Source organism: Podarcis pityusensis, assembly GCF_964106645.2.
Source record: "Podarcis pityusensis genome assembly, chromosome: 9".
Classification (NCBI taxonomy): domain Eukaryota; kingdom Metazoa; phylum Chordata; class Lepidosauria; order Squamata; family Lacertidae; genus Podarcis; species Podarcis pityusensis.
In genome coordinates this window covers 18,381,019-18,395,186 of record NC_138034.1, presented here as the reverse complement: position 1 = coordinate 18,395,186, position 14,168 = coordinate 18,381,019, and the positions used below count along the sequence as shown (strand labels likewise).

General features: G+C 43.2%; 1 long non-coding RNA gene across 2 annotated transcripts; it reads right to left on the bottom strand.

Moving 5' to 3' along the window:
* Positions 1 to 5,844: 5,844 nt before the first annotated feature.
* Positions 5,845 to 7,549, bottom strand: LOC308485015. 2 transcript variants are annotated; one of them, XR_013990301.1, is made up of 3 exons: positions 7,484 to 7,549; positions 7,115 to 7,194; positions 5,845 to 6,364 (listed from the first exon to the last, which is right to left on the bottom strand). It is a non-coding gene; the product is annotated as an uncharacterized lncRNA (long non-coding RNA). The 2 variants fall into 2 exon arrangements; XR_013990302.1 differs by having other exon boundaries at positions 5,845 to 6,361.
* Positions 7,550 to 14,168: the final 6,619 nt, after the last annotated feature.

Genomic DNA, 14,168 nt, shown 5'->3' with positions numbered 1-14,168 from the left:
AGACCCATGTTTCATTGCAGCTGGGGTAGATGAAGGTATCCAGTTGTGCTTTTGCAGGTGCGTCATGATGCTTCTGTTACCATAAAGCACCAATGCTGCAGCAAGCAAAGGCTCTAGCAGCTCAGCCAGCTGCTTGTGGCTGGAAAGCCAGACAGGATGTTTGTGACTGTTGCCATGGGAACAAAGGGGCAGTCCATTCTGTACTGAGCACCGGATGTTAGCTCAGTGTGTGTGTGTGTCATATGACCCGTACTGGATGTACTTGGGAGGAGTTTCTTCTTGCTGTTGTTGAGTGCAGACATAATTCTCTGTACTGATGTAAGAGGCAGAAATAAATGATGTAAATAGTTTTCTGTCTGCTTCTTTCCCCTCCCTGGGGACACCAAAGGGGAGAGAGGAAGAACGGTGTGTTCCTCTCATACATCTGAGAAGAATCGCCGGACCTCGCCTGCTTATCAGCAGAGTGGAGACGCGGGGAGGTCGACAGGAATATCTGCCGGTGCCTATGCTGTGGCACATTCCTCTGACCCAGGCAGAATTCCAACAGTGGCAGCCTTCGGATGGTTGCGATTCATCGGACATCTGTATGAGAGGCTGGTGGATTGTCCTCCTCTGCTCCAAGGAGGAAGAGAAGCGTCTGAAAGAGGCCAGAGGCTCCACAGACAGCTGATGGAAAGAAGAGGTGTTTTCCAGAGCAACAAAGTTCAAGGTATGCTGCATTTCGGGCTAAAAGTGTGAACGCAGGAAGATTAATTCCCTGGTTCACGGAGCTGCGTTTCAAAGAAAACAAGAGCTCCGGGAGAAGAGGCCTGCAGCTTGAAGGCTGAAGCCTGCATTCCACAAATTTTTGTGGTAGATAAGATGTCTTATTGAAATGCATTGTTGCTAGGTAACGGTCCTGGAAAGTTACTGGCAAAGGGGCTGGACTCTGCGTGTAAGCCTGGGAAAGCGAAACAAAACCAGAGAATGTTTTGGCTACAAGGTTTACGAGCTCTTCGAAGGGACTTTTCAATAGCAGCCTGAGTTTAGCTGCCAGGTGCAAAAAGCACAAACAACTTGCAGTTTTGCTGCGTGAGAAAAAAGAAAAAAAACAACTGTTGGATTTTACAGTTTGTTTGACATTGTGAGCTGGAGGCTTGGCTTCAAGATGGATGCCAAGAAAGGGGGAGGTTTGCCTTGCCCACCTCCCTTAACCAATGACAATTATTCATCTTGGTCTGTAAAGATGAAGGCCCTGCTGCAGAATCAGAGGCTTTTTGATGTAATTGAAAACCCCATCCCTGCAGCACCAACCAGAGGTTGGGAGTCACAGAATGTAAGGGCCAGGACTGCTATAATTCTGTGTGTCTCAGATGATCAGTTGGTGCATGTTCAGCATTTAGAAAATGCGAAAGAGGTTTGGGACACGCTGCGTACAACGCATCAGAGAGATGCTGGTTCTTCAGCGTTGCTGTATTTTGAGAAATTGACCAATCTGAGACTTGCGCCTGATAGAGATGTTCAAGCGCACCTGACAGAAATGAAGTTTCTGCGTCAACAGATGGTGGAACGCAATTTCCGTCTTCAGGAGGAAGTGTTTTGCTTCATGATGATAAACAGCCTTAGCCGCACCTACAAGGTTGTTGCCAGTCAGCTTGGTTCCCTACCAGCCGCGCAGCTGACCGCGGAGAGAGTTTGTGCTGTGGTCCTGAATGAACACGACAGACTTGCTGCACTGGAAGAAAAAGACAGGGGGAGGGAAGAACAGAGTTCTAATTCCCCCACTGTTGATGCTACTGGAGAGCATGGTGTAGCATTGAGTGCTGTCCGATGCTACAATTGTGGACAGGCTGGGCATCTACAGCGAAACTGTAAGAAGCCGCGCCAGTCAAGAGGAGCAAAGAGCAGCTCTACGAAGCCTCAGGCGTCAGGCAAAAGCCGTACCAAGTGCCAGGTGAAACCTGCAAAGGCTATGATGGCGAAAGGAACCACGCCAGATGTTGGGAACGCATTCATAATCGACACGGGCTGTACAAAACATTTGTGCCCGCACAGAGGACTGTTTTCGACGTTGAAGAAGCAAAGCTTCACTGTGAAACAGGCCAACGGTCAAGAGCTGGAAGCAACCGGAATTGGGACTGTGTATCTTGAGAGTCTGAACTTGACTATAAATGATGTTTACCTGGTTCCAGAACTGAGATTTAATCTGCTGAGCGTGTCGCAGATTGCAAAGAAAGGACTGAAACTGTCCTATGATGCTAAAAGCTGCAAGATCTACAAAGATGGAGAACTGTTTCTTACTGCCAAAGAGAAAGATGGACTGTATTTGTTGACTTTTGATCAAAGTGATTACATGAAATGTAATTCTTCTGTTTCTAACGAAATCTCTCTTGCAGGTGTGACCAGTGTGAGCACCAAGACCAAGAAGGTCGACAGAGCATTTCAGCGGGTGTATGCTGATGTGATTGGTCCTCTAGAACCATCTAGAGGCAGTGCAAAGTATTACCTTTTGTGTGTGGATTGTTTCACTAATTATTCTTGGGTTTATATGATGGAGAAACCACAAGAAACTTTAGAAAAGTTTCAGGAGTTTTGTGACAAGGTTAAAATTATGCATGATGCTAACATTGATTGTCTTTTCACAGATGACAAACAAGTTTTTCTGTTACAGAAGTTTCAGAAGTTCCTGGATGGAAAAGGGATAGACCACAAAGTGGCTGTTTCGACCGAAGCGTGGAACAGGGGGGTCTGTGTGAGGGTGAACAAAGAATTGCAAAAGGGGATGAATGTGCAATTGCTGAGTTCACATTTGCCACATGAATATTGGGCCGAATCGCTAGCGTCCTATCTTCATGTGTGGTTGAGAAAAGTCTCAACAGAGTTGGGATGTTCTCCTTTTGAGAAGCTGTTCAATAGAAAACCTTCTGTTGCCTATTTTAAGGTTTTCGGGTCTCATGTGAGAACAGAAGCTCCAGGTGGAGTAAAGAATGCCAGAGGCATTTTTGTGGGTTATGAAAAAGGTCTCTACAGAGTAATTTTGTCTGAATCTGGTCAGGTGATTCTCACAAGGTTTCTAGAGAGTGCTCCTGAACAGGAGAGATTGATTGTTCACGCATTTCCCACAGAGGATTCTGATGATGATGATGATGATGAGTTTGATCTTATTGAGTTCAGTAGTACTGATGATGACAGCGATAACTCAGACAGCTCAGTTGTCACAGTCATTGAGAGGAAATCTCACATAATGACTAGACCCTCAGAAGAGGAGGATGAACCATTGATTAAGCTTAGTACTGGTTCTCCAGAGAGTCCAAAGGTTGAACCAGTGAGCACAGAGGATCAGAACCTCTTACGTAGGTCTGAGAGAGCAACGAAGGGTGTACCACCCAAGAGGTATTCAAAGGAGTTTGCTAACCTTGCATATGTTGCTATTGTAAACGACCAAGGACAGATTGAAGCTGTGTCTGAGTCAGAGACAAAGGCACAACAGAGAGTTGTTAACCGAGGTAATGCGAAGTCACACAACCAGAGAGGTACATTGGTTAAACCAGTGGCGGGTAGTTCCAAGGGTGGAACTGAAACAACAGGGGAATGTTATAAATATAACAACTGTTTGTTTTCTTCTCTGGATGACGCTTTGCTCGCAGCACACATTGATACTTTAGGGGGAGTATGTTACCATAAAGCACCAATGCTGCAGCAAGCAAAGGCTCTAGCAGCTCAGCCAGCTGCTTGTGGCTGGAAAGCCAGACAGGATGTTTGTGACTGTTGCCATGGGAACAAAGGGGCAGTCCATTCTGTACTGAGCACCGGATGTTAGCTCAGTGTGTGTGTGTGTCATATAACCCGTACTGGATGTACTTGGGAGGAGTTTCTTCTTGCTGTTGTTGAGTGCAGACATGATTCTCTGTACTGATGTAAGAGGCAGAAATAAATGATGTAAATAGTTTTCTGTCTGCTTCTTTCCCCTCCCTGGGGACACCAAAGGGGAGAGAGGAAGAACGGTGTGTTCCTCTCATACATCTGAGAAGAATCGCCGGACCTCGCCTGCTTATCAGCAGAGTGGAGACGCGGGGAGGTCGACAGGAATATCTGCCGGTGCCTACGCTGTGGCACATTCCTCTGACCCAGGCAGAATTCCAACAGCTTCTTCATTCTGTGCTGCTCCCAGTAGTCATTCATCCTCTGGCCACTGCTGTAGATACATGACCTGATTGATTGTCTCCAAGCACTGTGCTTGTCTTCCAGGGATTCCCACATCCCTGTGGGGTAAGCAGTGGAACTCTCGATGTATATGTCTTCTCCTGAGCATAAGCACATCAGGTGTATACCCAAACTCTATCCTCCTCGATTTTTCAGGATAGCCTTTGATCTTACTCTGCACTGAGACGGTCAAGGAGGCAGGATGGAATGCAATGATCACAATGTGATACAAATGGAGAATGTGTGGCTATGACTGGGTGAAGATATCTCTAAAGCAAGATTTCTACATCCTACACAGACCATTGTTTGTGCTGGAGGGGAAGAAAAATCTTAAGAACATGCCTTGGTGGATCAGACCCAAGAACTGCATAGTCTAGCCTTCTGTCTCCCACTATGAACTGCGAGATGCCTCTGCAGGACATCGAGGTGATAGGCAACCCCCTCTCTTGCTTGACTCTAGCATCTGGTATTGACAGGGACATTGCCTCTGCATATTGAATTCTAGCAGAGGTTTACACCGATGTGATCAGACAGGTGAGTTTAAGATGACAAGATTGCCGGCTAATATCTAATTCCCCATTCTCTCTTTTCAACCAGATGGCACTTTTGTTTTCCCAACAAGCACGTCCTCCCCTCTCCATCAGAGAGCAGATTTTAGGAGCCAAATCAAAAGTCAGCGTAAGCTTTGCCTTGTTTTTAAGGCAGCATTTAAAAACCATTACCTTGTGTGCACTGGTCTGACATCTGTTTCCATGGAAGCGGAACTGGTAATGGAAGCAGCCCACTAGAAGATGAGTCAATTTTTGCTGCTGTATTTTTTTCCCCCTTCTCACTTCTGTTTCCATGGAAACAGATGTTGGACAAGTGAAAAGGATGGTAGGATTAAAAAAAACAATAATAATACACGCGCACATGCAGACACACACAACCATGTCTGGACATTACCAAAAACACCTTTCTTTCCCCGCCCCCTATATTTCCATCAGCTTACAAGCAATTCTCCCAGAAAGACAGGTGACAAAGTACTGACAACAATTATGCACTTTTATAGCCTGTAGCAGCTGCTCCTGAAAAGAGTGCAGCGTTGAGCCACAGAATCTCAGCATCAGGTTGTCTCATCATGTCTGCAGCATCTGAGAACACAAGCAGTACGGAGGAAGGCTTCTGCTGAGAATACTTTCAAATAAATGTTTCTTTAAAAAAACAACAACCACGCACACCATGCACACACATTTTTATTTAATAGCCAATTATATGTTAATTCTGTTCATGCTTTTTTCCCCTGTCCCAACTTGGAAGCTCAAATAAGAGAAACCCCCAAATATGTCAATTAACGCATAACAGCAGGATTTATTCTGTTTTAATCAAAAACAGAAAAATCTGTTCAGGGTTTCCCCCAGTTCTCCAGAGAAGATTTGAAGATTGTCAATTTTTCTCTTCCTCCTTTGACCATTTCCTAATGCAATTTATTTTCTCATTAATTGATGGAGAGTAGTAGGGGGGAAATACGATTTTTCTAGGCACGCCACTGGTGTAGACACCCCCCACAAATTATTGCCACTTGTTTCATTCAACCCTCCTCCCCAATTGGACAGATTTTTAGCATTTTGAAAGTCCAGCCCAGCACTCCAAGTTTTTACACCATTATATAATGCCCCCCTGGTAACAAAATATATTTAGACTAAAGGCATTTGCTGTTATTTAATAGCCCCTGATAAAACTTGGGAAGTCACTGGAAACTCTTTGGAATTCATCATGAATCTGATTTTTAATAGTCGGTGGAACCAAATGGTATTTGCGTTAAAAACATAGGTGCCTTTCCTCCCTCCTGGTCTTTAAGTCAATAAGACAAGGAATAACTGACTACCACTCAAATAGTAAAGAAAATGAACACACATAGGACAGTTGCCTCCAAATTGCCCATAGTGGTCCATTCATGCTTTGAGAATTGTATCAAACTAAAGGGCCTGGATCAATAGCTGCAGACATCTATTAATATTAATTTGAAATAGCTTGTACCAAAGCTGATCTTCTGCTGATAAGGTCAAAAGATGAGAAGAGATTGGCAAAGGCAGCATATAAAAATCTTCTCTTGTTAGTGGCACAGTTGTAGATCCCCGCGGGACAGAATCAAACCATTATTGACTTCAGATCAGCCTCCTCTCAACTCTGCCCATTCCTTCTGCGGGAAAGTTATTTAAGTCAGAGCAAAGTTCCAAATTGCTTAATAGAAGAAGTGTATATATTTAGACAGCCACATCAATCAACAGTTACGGCGGTCCCAATTCTTGTGAACGAGGTCAATGACAATGAGTTTTCAAAATTCAGTGTTATTGAAATTGGCTTGGATCTAGACTATGTGAGTTGCGCTCAGGTCTCGCTGAAATAAATGGGATGTCTAAAGTGTTTCATTGCTTTCAGTGGGAAGGAAGTTCAACTATCTTTGTGGCTCCAACAATCCAACACACTATATTTTTTATAATAATAATAATGATAATAATAATAATAATAATAATCTATTACTTATACCCCACCCATCTGGCTGGGTTTCCCCAGCCACTCTGGGCAGCTTCCAACAAAAGATTAAAAATACATTAAAACATCAGTCATTAAAAACTTCCCTAAACAGGGCTGCCTTCAGATGTCTTCTAAATGTCAGGTAGTTGTTTATTTCTTTGACATCTGATGGGAGGGTGTTCCACAGGGCAGGCACCACTACCGAGAAGGCCCTCTGCCTGGTTCCCTGTAACTTTGCCTCCCACAGTGAGGGAACCGCCAGAAGGCCCTTGGAGCTGGACCTCAGTGTCCGGGCAGAACATTGGGGGTGGAAATGCTTCTTCAGGTATACTGGGCCGAGGCCGTTTAGGGCTTTAAAGGTCATCACCAACACTTTGAATTGTGCTCGGAAACGTACATTAGATTTATATCTCACCTTTCTTCTAAGATATCAAGGCCTGCATGCATAGTTCTCCATTGACTATTTTGATACAACCACTACCACATGAATTCAGACTAGGATGAGAGAGAGAGAGAGAGAGAGAGAGAGAGAGAGAGAGAGAGAGAGAGAGGATAGCCCAAAGTCACCCAGTGAGCTTCATTTTCGAGTGGGAATTTATAAATATGTAATTTTTAGGTAAGCAGATAGCACCCGCAGGGTATTGAACCACCCGTAGATGATTGGTAGGTCTTGACAAGATCTAAGGAACTGCTAGGCTAAGCTGGCTCAGGTTGGAGTGGAAATTTGAACCTGGGTCACACACTCCTAGTCTGCCATGCTAACCACTACACTGTACAGTCATACCTTGGATCCTGAACGCTGGAACTCGGATGTTTTGGCTCCTGAACGCCACAAATCCGGAAGTGATTGTTCTGGTTTGTGAATGTTCTTTTGGAACCTGAACATCTGACGGGGCTTCTGCAGCTTCTGATTGGCTGCAGGAGCTTCCTGCAGTCAATCAGAAGCTGTGGTTTGGTTTTTTAATGTTCTGGAAGTTGAACAGACTTCCAGAACGAATTCCATTCTACTTCCAAGGTACAACTGTACTAACTTCCAATATGGATTGGTGATATATGTAGATAGGCTGGCAAAAAATGTAGGTCTTTCAGCCAGACCTTCGGGAGCCACACGTAATCTGCCTTTCTAAAGGAAGGGTAAAATATAAGATTGATAATAATGAAAGAATACTAGTTTTCAATCTTCTCGTGAAACATTGCTGTCTAATTGCTATTGCCTATGGAAGGGTGGGAAACCTACCCACAGGCTCAATGTGGTCCTCTATACAATGGTACCTTAGGTTAGAGACGCTTCACGTTACAGACTTTTCAGGTTACAGACTCTGCTAACCCAGAAATAGTACCTCGGGTTAAGAACTTTGCTTCAGGATGAGAACAGAAATTGCGCGGCGGTGGCAGCGCAACAGCAGCGGGAGGCCCCATTAGCTAAAGTGGTACCTCAGGTTAAGAACAGTTTCAGGTTAAGAACGGACCTCCAGAACGAATTAAGTTCTTAACCTGAGATATGACTGTAATCAGTTCTCAGGATTCTTCCTCAGTCCCCCCACTCACTGACCTTGCTTTGAACACTCCCTGAGTGCTTTAGCCTTTCTGGAATGTGTTCTTGAACTGTGATAATGCCTCTTGCCTACCCGGATGGAGTGTGTGTGTGTGTGTGTGTGTGTGTGTAAACCTCTGGTTTGTGTGTGACTGTAATGCAGCCCACTGCACAAAAGTCAGAGTCACAACCATCCCCCAACCCACCACTTCTCTTGGCCTCACCCAATTTTTGCTTCTGGTCATACCCATTTGAGCCTCTGGCATGCAGTCCCCAGGTGGCTCATGATGGAATTTGGCCCTCAGGTTGAAAAAGGTTCCCCTGCTCCAGCCTACTGTGTCCTCTCAGCTGCAAAGAGTGAGGCCAAAGATCTGGTAGATTATTGGCGCCATCTATGGGGGGCCATGGGGGGCCAGGACCCCCCCATATTTTCAAGGAGGGCCCGGGCTCTACCCCCCCTCCATTCCACTTCAGTCCTCAAAAGGACACACCAGAAGGAAGCGTCTTCGCCCTGGTGCGCCCATATGAGGATTGCCAGAGTGCCTTCCAGGAAAGAGCTCAAGCAATCTCTCTCTCTCTCTCTCTCTCTCTCTCTCTCTCTCTCTCTCTCTCTAAATTTTTATTAGTTTTTAACATATCATTTTCAACAGTAATTAAACATACTTTAACATCTTATACAATTTTTTGACTTCCATCAATCATATCTGAAAATCTTCCAATCTATTTACTTAATATACATTTCTTACTTTCACTATTACCTTTAAAATCTCATAACTAATATCTCTATTCTTTCTCCACATTGCAATATTTCATATCGTTACAAAACTTATTGTAGTCCTACTAGCGTAATTTGTTCATTACAGTTGCTCTTCAAATAATTCATATATTTCTTCCAATCTTCTGTAAATCTCTGGTCTCGCAGGTTTCGAATCCTTCCTGTCATTTTGTCCAATTCTGCATAGTCCATTAATTTTGCCTGCCATTCTTCTTTCGTCGGAATTTCTTCTTGCTTCCATTTCTGGGCTAACGATACGGTGGGTAGATGAGGGGTGCGGGGCCAAGTTGGCCTGGCCAGGTTGGGGGATGGTGCGTGTGTGACATCACACCATGTGATTTGTTGTTGTTGTTTATTCATTTAGTCGTGTCCGACTCTTCGTGACCCCATGGACCAGAGCATGTCAGGCACTCCTGTCTTCCACTGCCTCCCGCAGTTTGGTCAAACTCATGCTGGTAGCTTTGAGAACACTATCCAACCATCTCGTCCTCTGTCATCCCCTTTTCCTTGTGCCCTCCATCTTTCCCAACATCAGGGTCTTTTCCAGGGAGTCTTCTCTTCTCATGAGGTGGCCAAAGTATTGGAGTCTCAGCTTCAGGATCTGTCCTTCCAGTGAGCACTCAGGGCTGATTTCCTTAAGAATAGAGAGGTTTGATCTTCTTGCAGTCCATGGGACTCTCAAGAGTCTCCTCCAGCACCATAATTCAAAGCATCAATTCTTTGGCGATCAGCCTTCTTTATGGTCCAGCTCTCACTTCCATACATCACTACTGGGAAAACCATGATGGGCCCCCACAATGTTGGTGGCAACTCGGCACACCTGTGGTAGATAGAAGGAAAGGAGCGTTGTGCATGGCAAAAGTGTGATCTTACCACATTTTATTGTTTTTCAAAGTGGCCACAGTTCCACCATCCAAGCACGGGATCCAGGCTTGATATGAACTGAGCTCTCTAACAGAGTTCCAGGTGTGACCTCCAGGGTTTCTGTCAGTTCTCCCTCTCTGATCGTGGCATCCTTAAGCCCCTCAGCCAGCCTCCAAGTGAATATAGGATTGTTCTCTTAATGTTGTCATAAAAAGTCATAAATCTATTTTTAAGAACCGAAAGGCATGAAATTGATTTGATGGTTTTCATATGCATGACATAATTAATGCTATATACTGCCTAAATTGGGAGCGGTTTGATGTGAAAAATACATCCCCCCCCCCCCCCGGAGCTATATAAAATATACACTTACCTTCACTCCTTCAGAGTTCTGACAATAATGCGGTGATTTTCAAATGTAGCTATAAATGGTTATCTTTTTAAAAGCCCAGTGGTTTTACGAAAGCCAAATGTTCCAATCTTTCTCATTTTTATGCGAATGTATACATTTATGAACACTTTCATTTGGGGTCCAAAGCAGCAAAGAAATGAAGAGACTTGAAAGGATCATTTAATTTTTCTTGCCAGGGCTGTCATCTGAGTTTAAAAACAAGAAATGCCTAGATTGCTTCAGTTCTGTTGCTTGGGGATTATTTTTGTTTTCTTTGGAGAATCAAGGGGTTTTGTATTTTTAAAAGATGTAATATTTGAAAGGAAATGATCGCTTATGTATTTAAAATACTCGGGGCGGGGGGATGGCAACAAATGTTGCTGTCTTCAGACCTGAAGGTGAATATTACCAGTTTAAATTGACCCCCCAAATTCTGGATACCCCGTCCCAAGGAAGAACAAAGGGGTGCCACGCCTATTTTCCCTTGACATTGTCTCTCGGTTGCACTTATCTCCCTTTGTTAGTCTAGTACAGGCACCCCCAAACTCGGCCCTCCAGATGTTTTGAGACTACAATTCCCATCATCCCTAGATAATAGGACCAGTGGTCAGGGATGATGGGAATTGTAGTCCCAAAACATCTGGAGGGCCGAGTTTGGGTCTAGCATTTAAAACAAGGGTGCTCTCTTTTAAAGAAAAAACCACCTGCGACTAATATAGAGATTTTAAAGGGAGGAAATAGTTGGGTATTTCTTATTCACATCATGAAGCCTGGGACAGAAATGTAATCAAGGTTCATTCTTATCACTTCCTCTACATATTCCACTGATATCCTCCGCTGGTAACACCATGTGCTCTGGTGCAGTCAGTAGAACTGATTAACAGCAGCTGAAGGTCTGATCCCACACACATGAAAAGACAGCAAATGACAATGAATATGTATTCTGCTAATGGCACGCCACACTGACTGTTTCACAGCAACATAGACAGCTCCATTACGTGACAGTGTTCCGTTGGGTGCTGGGAAATATAAGGGTTCTTCTGGAGAACTGGCATTCATGTGCTCCCAAAAACAACCCCCCCAAAAAAACCAGGGGACATGCCCAAATCTGTGTCAGGACATGGCAGTTCTTGTGCTGTGCCATCAGGTTAAGGCAGAAGCCACTTTGTGCAGGTCATCTGAAAAGACCAACTTGGTTTGGATGGTATCTCGGCTTCAGAAGCCTAGATGTGAACGAGCCTTTCCTCCACACATCGTCCCTCGTCTCTCCTCCCTTTGCAGCGCCCTTGAATTCAACACGGAAGTCTCCAGTTGACCGTAGTTTCCAATTTCATCCAGACCAGGAAACTATGATCACCAGCTTCAGGACAAATCAGGTTCTTAAACCAGGGTATGATGTTGGCTGAATTCCACTGAACCGCAGGAGTTAAATGAAAACCTGTTATTTATTTCATTTCCTAAATGAACACTAGAAAGTAAACATTAGATCTCATTAGATTTTCAGGGACAGACCTGGATTTACAGAAGCCATCCTGGTTTCTGATTTCATCCTGGAATGTCCCGCTTTTCCTTAGAATGTCCATATTTTCATTGGAGAAATGTTGGAGGTTATGGAGTTACGCGACCCCCGAGCCAAGAAGATAAGTAACTATACAGCCTTTAGAAAAGGCTTCCTCAACCTCGCCACTCCAGATGTTTTTGGCCTACAACTCCCATGATCCCTAGCTAGCAGGCCCAGTGGTCAGGGATGATGGGAATTGTAGTCTCAAAACATTTGGAGGGCTGAGGTTGAGGAAGCCTGATTTAGAAGACATATGAAGGTAGCCCTGTATGGGGAAGGTTTTTTAAAATGTTTAATGTTTTATATATGTTGGAAGCTGCTCAGAGTGGCTGTCAGATAGGTGGGGTATAAATAATAAAATTATTATTGTTGTTATTATTATTATTATTGAATAGGACATCCCTATTTTCATTGGAGAAATGCTGGAGGGTAGGAGAGTTGCCTTTTAAAAATATCTGTATAACAATTTTCTATTTCTGTTTCACAACTGTATGTGTCCAATCAGTGATACCACTGATGTGCTTTCCTCACAAATGGCTAAATATATAACTAAGATAATAAGCTTAGGAAACTAGATTTTCTGGAAAGCATTGGCTCTGATCCCTAGCAAGAAAAACATTGCAGATGTGATTGCAAATAGGTGTAAATCCACAGAATGAAATTGCTATACAGATTTATTAAATCAGATTAAAGCAGCTGATATAATATAGAACACATGGCATATAAAGCTCAGGCGAAAAGATGAACAACTGTACTTTATTGTAGCAACTTCAAGTACTTAATTTTCATTTGCCATCTGACTAATGTACACCACGTAAACAGCAATAGAATAAAATTTACTTCTGCATCAAACTAAACCACTAAAATATTAAAATCTGATTCATATACTGCTATTTCTAGCCTTTATTGGCATAAGTTAAAACAGCAAAATCATAAAATCATGCAAAATCATCCAGATACATTGGCAATCCAAACACATACAATATAAAAAAAGACTAAATAGCCACCATTGAATAAATCAGGCAACTTTAGATTTAGCTTTAAAGATCTCGGCTAAGTACCACGGAACAATCTTGGTAGTATCATCCCTCAACAAATATTGGATTACAGACTCTTTGTAAATCAATATTTTGAGCTGTAAGCGAGTCACTAGGAGATCTCTGCAATGGGTGTCGAGAAGAGGGCAATCCAAAATTATGTGATGTATTGTATCTGGTTTTTTTCTTATTCCAGGAACATAATCTGTTCTGGAAGTGGATTTTTTTAAACCTTCCAAGCAATACAGATGAGGGGATTGCATTTAGACGAGCTAGCATAAAAATTCCATGGTGGTGCTGCAATCCTAAGTAAGCAGGTGAACATGCAAAAGGCTGGGGGGGAGTAGAGTTTTTGGATTTCATGATCTAGCCATCTCTGCTTGATGAGAGAGAAGATTTGGGATTCATCCTATAGATGAAGGGAATCTATTGCAATCCCTATTTGCCTGAGTTTGAGGGTAATATCAAAAAAAAACATGTAGAATTATGTGTACAGTGGTACCTCGGGTTACAGACGCTTCAGGTTACAGACTCTGCTAACCCAGATATAGTATCTCGGGTTAAGAACTTTACTTCAGGATGAGAACAGAAATCGCGCGGCGGCAGCGGGAGGCCCCATTAGCTAAAGTGGTACCTCAGGTTAAGAACAATTTCAGGTTAAGAAAGGACCTCCAGAACAAATTAAGTTCTTAATCTCAGGTACCACTGTATATTGCAGTAAAGAAGTTAGTCAAGTTTCCCAGTTTGTATTAAAATGATTTTTTAGCCAGTATTTGAAAGTCATAATCCAGCCCCTAGATTCTAGGAGATACTGGCCTAACTCTGCACATATAGCCAGATAGGAGACACATTTTAGAGCTCCTATGATTTGTCGGATTTGTCGGAAGAAGGATGCCCTCGACTTTGTTGTTATGTTATCCATAAGGGAATCCCATAAATGAGTTTCAGAACAGTTTTTTGCACTATAGGCCCTATCTGCTGCAGGCACATTCTGATTACCATCAAGAAAATAGAATCGTTTAATTTGTGCTGCAAAGCATTTAGCTAAGTTGATTATCTTGTTATGATAGATCACCTATTTTAGATTGCAATAAAAGGTGATCCCTAAGTATTTAAAGCTTTCAGCTTTTTCGATTTCTTGATCACCAATACACCATTTAGATGGATGCCAACTCTTTGAAAATACCAAGATCATGGATTTTGAGTAATTAATCGCTAGGTAATGACAGTAATGAAAGAATGCTTTTAGATGCCTTTGGAGCCCAACTCTGGTGCAAGAGAAGAGGACAGTGTCATCTGCATATAAA